This window comes from Falco rusticolus, chromosome 5 (assembly GCF_015220075.1).
Source record: "Falco rusticolus isolate bFalRus1 chromosome 5, bFalRus1.pri, whole genome shotgun sequence".
NCBI lineage: Eukaryota > Metazoa > Chordata > Aves > Falconiformes > Falconidae > Falco > Falco rusticolus.
This window is the reverse complement of record NC_051191.1, coordinates 75,774,597-75,789,018: the sequence shown is the minus strand read 5'-3', so window position 1 is coordinate 75,789,018 and position 14,422 is coordinate 75,774,597.

Here is a 14,422-nt window from a genome sequence, read left to right as displayed (position 1 = left end):
GAACAATTCCATAATTCTAAGACGGATAGGCTGGATGCAACACAGCTTGCAGAAGTGAGCAGGCTTGTGAATGCTGAAAAGTTAAAACACATGCAAAAGTAAAAGCAAGCCATAGAAAGCAGGTGAGCATAACAAAACAATGTGAGGGTGGATAAGGGAGTGTGCATCTCAGGTGAGATTAATTATACTCTGAGTCTAATCTTGCTGAAGATGGAAGTCACACGTTCTCTGGCAGCTTGGCTTCATGAAAATACCTGTGGCTGTCACACCTTGTTGGCTAAATGCCTTCCTGCAAAATGGTTTTACTAGCCCTATCAGCTCATTAATGCACAATTTGCTAATGCACAGGCATGAGGGCTGGGTTCTTGCTTCAGTGGTCCTGTTGTGGCGGTTTTGTCTTTGTGCCAAAAACTTCTGAGAACTTATTTAAAGAGACAGTTCTCCTTTAATTCAGGTAACAGTGTGCCATGCACTGCAGCTTTCACCAAGATCTCTGAGAGCTGAAGATCTGTTTCAGTGAGAACAGCTATGTCCATCCTCTATAAAATATCTTTTGTTCCTAAAATAAATATTTTATCTTAGAAAAGTTCTTAAAGAAAGTTTCAGATTTCAGTGGTCAAAGTTAGTGTCATTTCTTGTTAACATCTGTGAATATTTTTTCTGATCTTGGGTTCAGCAAAGAACTATCTAAGCATTTCCAAATAACTTACTCTCCAGTTCCCCTTACTTAGATGGCTTCTTGTATAACTGTGTGCAGCACTGCTATATTTGTACATAAACCACCTTAAAATTCAAACAAAAAATGTCACAAAGTTCAGATATGAAGCCTTTAATTCATATACAAAACATGTGCAAGGAACATTCAAAAGAAGTTTCAATCCATTTAGACATCCAAGGAATGATGTTCTTACACTGAAAATAAAACAAGAGTCAGAAGTAACCATTATCTTTTGGCAAGTGTTTTGCAAACCTAAATATCCCCCTTAATCTTTGGAAATCAGGGCTTAGACTGCATGATATCTAAAAATCTCATTTGCTTTTAAAGTATATGCATGTACTTTTACATATACATAAGTAAACACTTAAGCTGAATTCATTAATAATTCAATAGCCTACTTAAGATGTAAGCCTATTTAAAACAAAGCATGAAATTCTTACATTGGGTATTAAAACATAAGTTTAAATGAATGAAATAAAATTCAAGGTGAAAACCATAAACGTTTGCTGTTAAAGTTTTAAAGAACATAAAATCACTGAACTGATGGAATTACCATCTGCACATCTGGAACAAGAATTGGCTGAACTGAACCAGCTTTTGATAAAAGTGATTTTTCTACATGTGCAGAAAGAATATTAGAGCTGAACAAGTTGAATAATCTGAAACAGAAATAGCAATAAGTTCAAAGCTGAGAAATGTAACTGGGAACTAAACACCAAAAAGCTTGTGTTCCTCGCTAAGCTGTGAATAAAAGCAAGGAATGAAAGCGGCACCTTTCTTCATGCTTGTGTTTTGAGGGACACTGTGATCAGCAGCAAGCCCTTTGATTCACTAGCTGTGAGCGATCCTTCTAAATCAGTGATGTCTTAATGACAAATACACAGTTATGAGCTTTGCATGGTTTCTTCTGTGGACAGCATGTTTGTAATGGTCTGTGTGGTTAGTTAAAAATATTGAAGGAGAGAGGGTTTTTGAACTGCACGTGTGCACTGGGAACCAAGCCAGCCACCAAGCGTGCGGCCACCCACCCAGGCAGCTCGGAAGCAGTGGGCTTCCACCCCTGCACATGGGCACCACGGGGGTAAAACACCAACCACTGCCACGTACCTTCTCCATTCCCCTGTTCCTGCATGAGATGGGTACACATTTTCCTTCACCTGCTTTGGCCCAGGCTTAGCCTGATTTTTCATGTGCTGGTGTGGACAGGCTGGTTTCAGGCTGTTTCCAGGCCGGCTTCTCTTTGCTTACTTATTTGTAGCCTCAGGACCCATACATGCGTAAGTAATAGTACCTTTGTTAGGGGAAGAATGATATATATGAAATAAATATGTGATACGTACGCTTTTCAACGATGTTTCTGAACGATGCGCTGAATTTGCAGTTGTGTGAGAGGAGGATAGAGAATGTCTGAAAAGAGATGTGTGAGAGGAGTATGGAGAATGTCTGACCATTACTGATGGGAGATAAGACAGAGGAGGATGGAGAATGTCTGACCTGGCAGGACATGAGAGAACAGCTGGGTATTGTGAAGGAGAGTAAGAAAGATAAACATGGTTATCTAGTAGCAAAAAGGTGTCTGCGTGCTTGTAGTGATATATAGCTATGTAACTGCATGAATGGTTTCTGCCCTGAGCCTGGTTGTACATCCAGCTGGAATTTGTATCCGGGCTCAGAGATATAAATATGAGCTTCTCTGTACAATAAAGTGTCTCTGGTTGCACCACACAGCGATGTATTTTCTGTGACAGCAGGTGACCCCTCAGGGAGAGAGGGAAGGGGATGTACGGCACAGTTACCATGTCCCCTAGAGCCGGGGCAGCAGAGATTAAATTAATAAAACACACCGTGAGCCAGGGCCGTGGGGTCGGGGCTGAGCACAGGGCAGAGGCTGAGGATGGCACCAAAATGGCGCCCTGGCCTGTGGAGGACGCGTCGAGGTGGATGAGGCCTACTGGTGCAGCCAGGACATGGCATGGTCTCCAGGCAGGAGGTCTGGCCATGTGCGGCTGGGGCAGGGACCCCACCAGCCCACTGAGGCAAGCTCATGGTGAAAGCCAGGCTTGGGGACACCTTCAGCCACCACGGATCAGCAGATAGTGGCGGTTTAACAAGCCGTTCTTTGCCACCTCCCCTGCAGATGCCCAGGCCCAGCTCCTGCCGTGGTGGCCGGCTTCTTTTTCCTTGGTCTGCTGGCTGGCGCTGGCCCTGCAGGGAACCATCTGGGACCTGCTGCCAGCTGGGGACACGCCACGCACGGCCACCCCGCTCCCCTGTCCCCAGTCTCAGGGGTGTTAGGTGGCACCAGTGGGCTGATGAAAGCATCTGCTGGCTGCGTGGCTTTGAACAGGGTTGAGTGAAGTCTTGGTGGGCGGCTCTTTCGGGGCCCATGGTCTGCCTGAGCTACACTGCAGGCACCTACCCAGGGGGTTTGTGTCCCCCGGGCCACAGCACCTTTCCCCAGGGGCAAGCTTGCTGCTGCCTTTACCGGTGAGGCTGAAAAGCAAACAACTTAGGCGAGGCTTTTGCCAAGGTTAGAAATCAGCAGCAGAAGCCAGCAGCTCTGCTCTCTGGTCCTCCAGTCCAGCATCACGCACCCGCCCTGCCCCCACCGTTGCTGGAAGGACATCCTTTGGCGTTGCATCCTGAACTCCTGTGAACAAACTCATTGCAAGACAGTTACTGCAAAATTTTTCAAACCGAACACCCCCCTCCCCTGCAAACACAGGAGATGACAGGGAGCATTTCAGTAACACGGGGCAGAAACTGTGCTGCATTTCTTATGATAAAGTGTGATGGAAAAACAGACTTAAAAATCACAAGCCTTTCATGTCCTCTATCGTCATTCAGCCCACAGGATCCCTATTGGCTACGGTAATCAGTTTGGGCTGTCAGCTATCAAAGCTGCATTAAGTATGTGGTGGTATTTTTAAATTAAACATGTCTTATTTTACATAGAGAAGGACTTTAAGGCAAGCCGCACTCCCGCTTTTCATAAAAATTATGCAGCTGATTGCTCCTGCATTAACTGGAAGACACACATCAAAGAAGAACTGGGAGACTGACACATGTCCCCAGTGACTTCAACCAAAATGAGTTTCAAATCAAAAGATTTGTCTCATCCAACCCAAATGTGGCCACAGCTTTTCCAAAAAAAAGGCATCGGAAGCGAATTCTCCCTCTGCTTAGAGCCCATGTCCCCTCCCCTGCCTTAGGTCTCAGGATTGATATAACCTGGAATTTGCTTTCGGTGGGGGAGCAGCTGGCCCAAGCATAGTGCAGGCCTGCCAGTAGGTTTTGGAGTTTCACAGGGGGAAATAATCGCTGTAAATCATGACTTGAACTTCCAGCATCCATACAGCATTGTGAAAATGGCTGAATGAGACTGCACAGCCTATTGCTCTGGGGAGGATGAGAATGAGAGGAGGTAGCTTGGGAGGACAAACATAGTATGCTTCCAAAATAGGAGATGACGTGCTTTACCTGCACCTTGGATGGATATGTACCATTTCTAGTGATTCCAACACTATGGGACAAGTTTGCATATGTGTCCCACTGTCCCTCACAGTGCCCGGGTCAGCCAGCAGCAGCTCCTCCAGCAGGGCAGTATGAGAAGGAGGATTGAGGGACAAGGACAGCGTCATTTTGAACACAAACCAGAAATGAATCACAGCAAGAAGAGGTGCCAAGAGACACAATGGCAATCTCCAGTTGTATTACCCTTGTCTTTCTCCTCCATCCCTTGCTGTAACCTGCTGTAGACACTTGCTTTCTGTGTGAAACTACATAAGGAGCTTCCAGAGGCAGAAACCTATAATACAACTGTAGGACACCACAGAGCTGTGCCTCCATCTTCATGAGGTATATACTCTGATGGCGCAGGAGGAGCAAGTGCATCATCTTTGACAGTTAAAATTTGCATCTGCACTATGTTCAGCGAGGGCCGCTATCATTTATTTTTTGGTGCCCCACAGCAGATCTGCCTATCTGCTTGAATAGATAGGCCCTTCCAGCTTTTTAGACGAGCTCTGTAGCTTGCAGAAGGGGGAAACGTCAAAGCAGCACAGAATGATATTTAAAGCAAAGCATTACCAGCCACAGTAGGCAGACCTGGAGTAGATGTTTCTGAACCTAGGTTAGCACAAATTTTACTTGGAATAACATTCTGCTGCACACGTGCTGCACATGTACCAGGGCACTCACTGGGGGCTTACCTGGCTCTGTGGCCATCCATATCTGTCCGTTAAATCAAACATTCCCCATGGTGATGTATTAGGCCAGATGCGGAGAAAGACAGTGCTATTGCCGCAGTTTTGCGTGGCTAAGCATTCATAACAACGTCGCTTTTTGATCCTTCAGTGTCGGCTCTTCCTCTCATTGTGAAGCAGAATTCATCAAGCGTTGAATTGTTCACCCATTAATAGGGAACGTGAGCAGGGTTTAGACCATCGTGAGACAGACTAGTTTTACCCTACTGATGATGTGTTGTTGCAATAGTAGAGAGCAAAATACTGTTGCAAAAGCTGGGGAGCAGGTGTGGTACCCAGGGAGGATCCCCCCTTGAGACTTTGGGGTTGCTTGCACATTCCCAGCTTCTGCTATGCACACAAGATGGTGAATCCTCCGTTCCCATCTGCTTTCTAGTAATCGGGACCAACATTTTGCAGAGTTTCAGAGAAACCCAAATGCTTTTTCTCGCCTCATCTAAGTGCTGTCTCTGTGATGGGAATGTTCCAGGTGACTCTTTCAGTGACAGCACTGCTCAGCTCAGTAACTGGCAGTAAACAGGGCACTGCGAGTCCTGACTCTGGGAACCTCATTTAACTAAAGGTGGAATCCCGTAATCCTAGATACATCTCAAAATAGCTGATTTGGCAGTAATATCTGATGATGAAGAATGGATCATCAAGGTCAGGTGCAAAATAGAGGTTAGCTATGTCCAACAGAGAGAAGCGTGTAGATTCAGGTACTTCACACAGCCTTCTCTTTGATATTTCAAATCCTTCTCAGTCTTGGGGAATAACATCAGTTTACACTCTGCACACTGCAGGGCACATGTGCTAAAATCACTTAAGGGAACAATTATGCGTACCATCCCAGCAGTCCCCCAGGTAGATCTGAAATTCCCAAGCAGCACATTTTGGCCACGCAATTCTTTTCAGTGAGACACTAAAGCTTCTGCAGTCTGTATTAACGTGGGGGATAGCAAATCTACAGCTGCCATTGGCACTGTGCTGCACTGCAGAATTACGTCTTCTGTGCATCATTACTTAGGGTTGAATATTCAGCTATAGAGAAGACAGCTGGGTTGGCTATTGTGAGACAGGAAATACTATAGATAGCAGCACAGCACCAGATTCACTTTTAGCACAAAGCTCATCTTTGCATGCCATTTTCTCCAAAACCTTAAAAAGTCAAGTCACGGTAAGAACTCAGACTTACTGTCAATCTGGTAAGATTTAAATATAAACAGCAATTGCTCTAACAGAAGCGTAGGGCTAATGTGCGCACAAGTTCTCATTTTCTTCAGACAATCACAGATCAGCTCCATATGCTGGTTTTCTAGTCAACAGCTGTGTCCCAGCTATTGATTAAATTTTAATTAATCAAGCTGAAAAATGGTGTCACCGCTTGCAAGTGCAGCTTCTCATATGCAACTCAAGTTTGGTTTGTCATGCTTATTCTGCCTGCCAAGAGCAGCTCCCAGCAAAACTGTTACTTTAAGGCTGCAGCAGCGTTTCTGACCGGGCGAGGAGAGCCAACAGCAGGAGACAACAGACTTCACAGGTCTTGAAGGCCAGTCGCTGCAGCATTCTTTGCTATTCCTCTTCTTGGTTTTAACCTAATGGTACACTAATTCATTAACAAATTGGCAAGAACTTTTCAGCCCATACCTGAGGTGCAACACTGATTTCCTTACAATGGTACGGCATTAGCTTCTGCTCTATATGCTGTTCAGAAATGCAGCCTTAGCTTGACAATAATTACATTTGGCAATTATTAACTCTCCATATGCACTGCCTTCCCAGATACGCCAGCATCACTAATGTGTTGTGTTCCTCTGCCTTGTGCACTTTATAATTGTTCTTACTGTAGCAGTAAAGCAATTATCCTCAAAAAAAGGCCTTTGAAGCGTGCAGTACTTTGAACCTTGTTTTCACAGGCAGAAAACAGACACAACGGTATTCAGTGAAGTCCAAAGGTCACACAGGTTACCTGCAGCAAAGCAGCAGAACTGGACACAGACACTCCAAGTACCAGGATAGTTTAAAATGCACAATTGTTGAACTCTGTATCCTTGTATATGTGATGTAAGGTAGAATAAAAATAGCAATGGAAGAGCTCCCTCCTATTTTCCTTCTCTTTTATGGGTTTACAAAAACATCTGCACCAGCACACATCTTTGAAGGCAAAGTATGTCTAAAGAGGTTGAGGAAAAACTCTTGGTAGCCATCATGAGGGCAAATGGAAGTTGCAGGCACTGATGTTAAAGCACTGGAGCCCATCCATCTCCCCCGCCATTGCCAAGAAGCAAAGCTACCTCAGTCAGGATGGTTCACTCATCCCTTTACCCAAAAAGCATGGGATTTTATGAGCAATATAGTTTCACACGGCTGATGGGCTCAGCCTTATCATGCCAATGAAAATAGCAAGTATGTTTTCGACTTTGGCTGTAGGATCCTGACTGGTTTTGAAATAAAAAGCGGAAGAATCATGAGGAGTCTTCCTAGCTTGTTTTGTCTCAGCTCAGCATTTTCTCTTTCTCGCCTGCTCCCACAAGCCCCAGCTGCAGGGATCACCCTTCACCTGGAAGTTCTCAGAACCGAGATTTACAAACATCTCTCATCTGCATAGCACCCTTTGACTACAAACCTACTAAATTAACAAGGACCAAAACCTGTGAGTAGGGCTACCCCAGTATCAGAGGCATAAGCACTTACACACCACAAAACAAACACGATCACAATTGGTGCTGCACTACAACCCGGGTTTGCAAACTTGGCAAAGCAGGCAAGAAAACTGAAGGTGAATTTGATGCATCCTCTCAGCTGAGGAGGTATCTCTGCATCCATGTTGAGCTGTGTCAAGACACAGCAAAGCACGCAACATTCCACGGACCAGGTTCTCTCAGCACAGCCTTGGGACAAAGGCATTTGACGCCCATATCCAAGTTTCTACTTCTGTAAAAAGACTAACACATAGGTTCAGGGGGTGATTTGAAGTTGCACTGTGTACAAACATACACAAACCTACACCTATCAATACTTACACTAAGTATTATTTTTAGTCTACATTGTGCAAGTCCTTGGAGCAGAGAAACTTCATTGGTAACATTATTAATCCAGGTTATTTTAGCATTAGTAAAAGACCTCTCCTTCCAAAACTGCAGGTAAAAACCCCACAGTAATAGGATTTGGTGAGGTCTAAACAGCAGTAACACCCATGATATCCTAGCAGGGCTTCAGATTTAATGGTCTAATTCCTCTTCTCAGCATTAAACTCATTTAAGCAATGTAATTCTGCCATAAATGAAATCCCAGATAATGAGGTTTTGTTGATTAAGTTAGTCTCACTCCAGGCTTCTCATTAGGAACACTAGGTAAAAACCTATTTGAATCCTCCTTACATCATCAGAAAGCAGATGAGGTGAGACACCGCTCTGAGTTACCTCTGTTAGAACATACGGTGAGATGGGGAGGGTGCACTCAGTCATGAAAAGTGTCAGTATTGTTGAGTATGCCTGGTTTAGTTTGCACTTGCCTTTGCACCAAGACATATTATATATGGGAAAACATGGGTATGCGCAAGTGACTGAAGACAGGATATTTTTGAAGAAGCGTGAGAGGGTTAGGCCTTCACTGCTTATGGAAGTGCAGCCAGAGACAGCACCTCACTCCATTACACACCTTGGAAATCCAAGCGAGAGCACTAAACTCACTCATTTTCCACAGAAGGGCTCGAGGAGAGGAGCATACGTAGTGAGACCAGCTGGGCGACTCAAATCCCAACCAACAATGAGTCTTAATTTTCCTTACGATTCCAGTGTATGTAAAGATCTCAACTATTTGGGGAGAAAAAACCCAACTTCAGCAGCGAATGATCAGTTTTCATCTTAAGCTAGATTACAAGTAACGCGGTCATTTCTCCAGGAGAGACTCATTCATCCTTGTGACCAGAAGCGTGCTCCTTTCCTCAGCCTCCTGCTGGCCCCATGAATCTTCCCCTTATTCCTGTACAGTGGCGTGAATTCCAACAGGCAGGACCGGAAAACATTTTCATTTCTGTTTATAGGCTTTAGGAAAGTAAGTTACTTGCTAAAAATACACAGCAATTTGTAACAGCGGCTGTAACATTGGGAATTGATAGGCAAAGTTAAAAATCAGGATGTGGTATCCCAAGTTTAGGAAGGGGAAGTCACATCTGCTTAGTAAAGTTTGCAGCTATTTCAGTATGGCTGGCTTTGCTTAAGCTAAACGATGGCTGAATTCACATGTTTATCCTGGCTTTGCTCTTCAGCCAAGATTCCTATTTCCACAGCAGAAGCTCTGCTCAGCCCGTCCTTCACGTTTGTTCTGAAGCTTCAGCAAACAGCCCAAATGTTATCTCTGATGCAGAAAGAACTCCGTGATTTCTTAGTTTTTATTGAAAAATATTCTCAAGAGAATGCTATTAATACTTTTTTCTAATGTCAATGATCTTACGGGTTTCTTTAAGAAATATTTTGACTAAAATCGGTGCACAAAAAGTCATATTAGGTTTAAATTTGAGGTGCAGGTCACTTCTATTTAATTTTTAACTACAGTTTTCCAAGTATCTCAATATAATTTTGATGCTGTCAAACTTTGCCAAAAGATGGTATTTTTTTTTCCCTGTGGCTCCACCTGTTTTTTCTTATTTTCTTATTTTTTTTAATTTTTTTTACTTCCAGTGCAGAATTACTGTGCTGCCACAAGCTTTCACTTGACCGCCAATCAAAGAAGCAATTTAATCTGCGGAGTTTAATTCTACCTTGTGCACTCTGAGTGCAAATATTCATTTAAACATGTGGCTAATTCTAAACGGAGCTTGGACTGTGAATAAAGCTACTCACATTCAAACATCTGCAAAATTAAGCTTTCAGGCTATGTTTACACCACAGTGAGTAGTGCCGTGTAGAGATACCCAAGTTGTATCTGGAGCTAGATGGTGGAAGACAAGCCAGTTAGGTTAGTCCTACAGGCTTTACTATCATAACTAGGTAATTTCTAGGATTCACTGGTGTGATGATTGTGCTGTACTGTGCTATGTACAAAACAGCCTGTTCAGAACTTGCCCTGGACCTTCTCAAGACAGTACTGCACAGCGTTATCCCATCATTAGTGGTAACAGTAAAGCAGGGATCCTTCTGCAGGAAAATGCTACCTAATTTAAAAAAAGCAACATCACCCTTTTATACACAGCAGATACCTTTGAAGCACTTGTTTAAAACCAGTTACTGGTTATACTGTTTCCACCTTGAAATCAAACACGTATAATCAATGTTAGGCCACTATTTCAAAACTACAGCTCTAAAATTGAACATCTTATTATGCAGAACTCCTCCTGAACAGCTACCAAGGACTGTCTTTTTTTAACCAAAGATTAAATTTAGCCATCATGAAAGGAAGCAATGATAATAAACATCATTAAAACTCTTACAATAATTTATGCCTTTTGCAAAACCTTTTATATTTATTTCAAAATGTGGACACCTGCATATCTGAGCTAGAATACAACTTGGTTTTCCACCAAGATGCTGAAACACAATTTAAACACTATTCAAAGACATAACTCCCAGATATCGCAGAAACGTACTGCATCCTCAGTAGAAATACTGAAAAACCTTTTTGCTGTTATTTTTACCTCTGAAATAGTTGTGAACTAATTTCATTGTTTTGACAAAAACATCTTGCCAAAATGCTGTTTTTGAATATAACTCGTACTGCACTCCAGGTTAGTGCCACAGTTAACGGAGAACATGAACATTGCTGCATGTTTGTTTTTTTCTTGTTGTTTTTGTTTTGTTTTGTTGCTTTTTTTTCTTCTTAGATATCAACAGCTATATATGACAAATTTATCAGTTCCTGAAAAGCTACAACATTTAGAAAGTTTAGTCTTATTAAAAGATGCATTACTGTATCTACAAGCGACAAAATAAGTTGTGCTATGATGATCTCCTCTGCAGCCGATGGGAATTGAATATATACCAGTTTGTGTATCTAAATGTCCATACATCTATCCTAGGTTAACTGCAGAGAAAGAAATACAGCCTAAATGTAGAGAGGATTTATACCCAGCCCATTTTTCTACTTTGAACTTCAGTTTTAACAGTGACCTTGCAATAATTCTTAGTATTGATCTTGGCCATGCTGAAGCCAGAGGCAAATAATCTTATAGATTGTTGTGGAGTCAAGTTTGCACTCAGTTTTTGCTAGTATAAATCAATTGCAATGTTAAAAGTTCACTTGGGACTTATCCTATAAATTCTGGTCAGCATTCTCAGTGAAACAACTTTCAGAAGAAACAAAATTGCAAAGAGCTAAAAGCTCATTCTCCCTTACAGCTATTTAAAGAGCTGGAAGAAGTTTTCCAAGCTGTTCAAGGGCACGGAAGGGCTTAATCATCCACTGGCATATACAACATTAACTGGGCATTGCACTGAATTACAAATAAAAGTGCCAACACATTTCCTTGCACAAGTGACTCAAAATACCTATGAAGGTCTGATTGCTTAGAAGGAAAAGACAGTCTGGTCATCCCATACAGTATGTGCCCGGTTCCCAGATGAGTAACCAGTTATTTCTCAACGTACAACCAACTGAATCAGGACTATCGGAACAAGGTAGAAGTTCTGTGTGTCCTACAAAAAGCTTCCTGCCATAAAAATGTAAATTACTGGACTCTAAGTTACATCTTCCAAATTTCTCATTCCAAAAAATACCTGAACAACTTTGACTCTGTATTTGAACTACAAAGACTGCAAATGTCTTAAATCCAGATTTTGAAAGTCTTATTCTCTATTACCCTCTCTTAATGCCTTCGCTTGATTAAAGCAAGGTACCAAAACCAGACTGAAAGCAGCGAGATGAGGAGTTAGAAATGGTAACTTGCAGCCCTTCTAAAGAGCATCATATTTACTAACACAAACAAGCCGTTCCAGCAGCGCAAGCTCCGCTCAGCACTGTGCCCAACTGCTTCCAGATTGATAAAGTGACGTTTCAAATTCTGCTTAGATAATCCACAGAACCCCAAATCAACAATTTTGAAATGGGTTTGATTATTCAGTACCTGCCTGAAAAGGCAGCAGTTGCACACTAGCCTGAGCAGGAAAATAATCCACTTGAAAATATTTTCCCCTCAGACTGCTACCAGTAATCCTCACCACCATTTTTAAAGTTACTAACCCTTATGCTTATCACCAAATCTGAAACACCATTACAGTAATGGTGATAGGAACACTTACCAGAATCGGTAAATAATTGGTTTAAATACAGCAAAGATGGAGATAAACAAACCACCCAGCCCCCTTTGCTTTATCACAAAGGAACTGACGGAGCACCACGCCACAGCCCCTCTCACAGGAGCAACTTTCTTGTAGCATGGCATAGAATTGCATTTTAGATTATTTATATAACACTTGTCCAACTTTTTTTTTTTTTTTTTTTTTTTTTTAAATGTGTATTTTTCCTGCAACTGTATCTGGAGTTTCACTCCATTTGATCTTTCTGTTTATCTGCGAACTCCCACAACACTGGAGCATTTCCCATGGCTTCCCACCAAAGCGACTGTAAGAACTCTGCAGTGCTGACCTCTGAATCCCGAGACACACAGCACATGTTTTCGTGCTGGCAACACAGAGTTCCTTACAGAACTTGGACACAAAATACCCCCAAGAGTTAAAAGATACCACAGGAAACTTAAATACATAGTTCATTTTTGAAAAGACAATCTAGGAGCAGGCTGTAAGTTACCGTAATAAGCCACAAGCAAGACAGCTCTGAAAAACCGTACGATTTAAAAGTTTTAAAGCCGGGGGTTCATAAAGGGGGAACTGTCATAAAAACCTAAGTCGTCATGAGAGACAGAAGATAAGAAACAACTGTTTGCTGTCTGTCCCAGTACCAGAAGCAACAACCCACGAAGGAAGCGGTACTCTGCAAACGGAGCAGAGGCACGCGGGAAGGAAGACCCTGTCAGGATCCCTGGATACCAGCGCTTTCCGAGGGGTGCTCACACGCACTTGGGTTCCACATCTCTCAGGGTTTACCAAATGGACAAACCAGCCCAAGCTCAGGAAATCCCCCGAGCTGAAAGCAGCTGAACCAGCTCTGTGCTTCGACGCTGAACTTTTTTCTTCAGGAGCCGGCTCGTGCCCCTCGCTGCCCGCCGCGGAACGGGCAGCCTTGAACAGCCCAGCCGCCCTCATGCTCGGCGCAGAACGAAGCCCAGGGCTCTTCAGAAGAAGTGTTTAGCAGCTGATTGGATCTTGCTGAAACAACACCAAGATCACCTGGCTGTTGGTTTGTTTTGTTTTGTTTTGCACTGGTGGTGTTTTGTTTTGGTTTTGGTTTTTGTTTGTTTGTTTTGATTGTGTTTTTTTTAAAGAGCTCTACCATCTCTTCAGTGATAACAAAACCAGTATCTGGTATTACCACTATATTTGCGGGGCCAGGGGGGAAGGAGGTATTCTTAAAGACCTGGAAAATCAAACGTGCATGAAGAATTAAGAAATCAATTTGCTTATCCTGTTTTCACAAGATTAAGTCTAGGAACAGAACCACTCCTGTCAAAGAATTTTTAAACTCAAATTATTTTGTCTAAATACTAAAGCCCCAGTAGTATTGTCTTCTCCATAATATAGCCCTAGCTGTAAAAGAAAGTCTTTAAAGTCTGATTTATGGCTTAAAAGCATTGCACGTTACCTGAGATACTATATAGTTCAACGTTCTGCTGCTGACTATACAGTCCCTTCCAGAAACACACTGATGTGCTTCATTGTTACAGAACAGCCCATTAATTATGTTCCTTTCTCTAAGTTGTGCCAAAGTTCCCCGAGTTTTGCAGGAGATCCCTGATGTCAGGCCATGTAGGCTTAGGTTCTGCCCCAGCATCTGCAGATAAGCTACCACCCAGACAGGGCCAGAACCATGAGAGCACCAGCCAAGGAAGATCTTCCCCACAGAACTTTTTACGACTTCCAAAGATTGTGTGTTTATTTCTAGAGGTCTTGACATGAAACCAAATGGTGAATAAAAAGTTACGTGTAGCAACTGCCCACATACGTGAACTTACCCTTTAATAAATCAGCATGCTGAGGTACTTTATCCCCTTTTCTCTCCCATTTGACCTAAGGTAAAAGCACTTCACAGAAGCTGACACATAATACACACAGCTCTCGGGAGCCTTAATTGGTTTTTTTGTGTTTGTTTGTTGGGGTTTTTTGAATTCCCAAATGTAGTAGTCCAGTATAGCTCGGCAGCAGCTCCACAGGTCCCCAGGAGCTGCACCAGGATAACTAGCTACTTCCAAAGGACGTGAGAATTTTTGACATGTCTCAACGTCTGTCTTTTCCTCACTAGGAAGATATGAATTTTCCAAAAGCACATAAGCCAGGAACAACCCAGAAAATTTAGTCATGGCAGCCATCTGTCACAGTAAAGGGGAGCTATCGAGAACAATTTTCTAGAA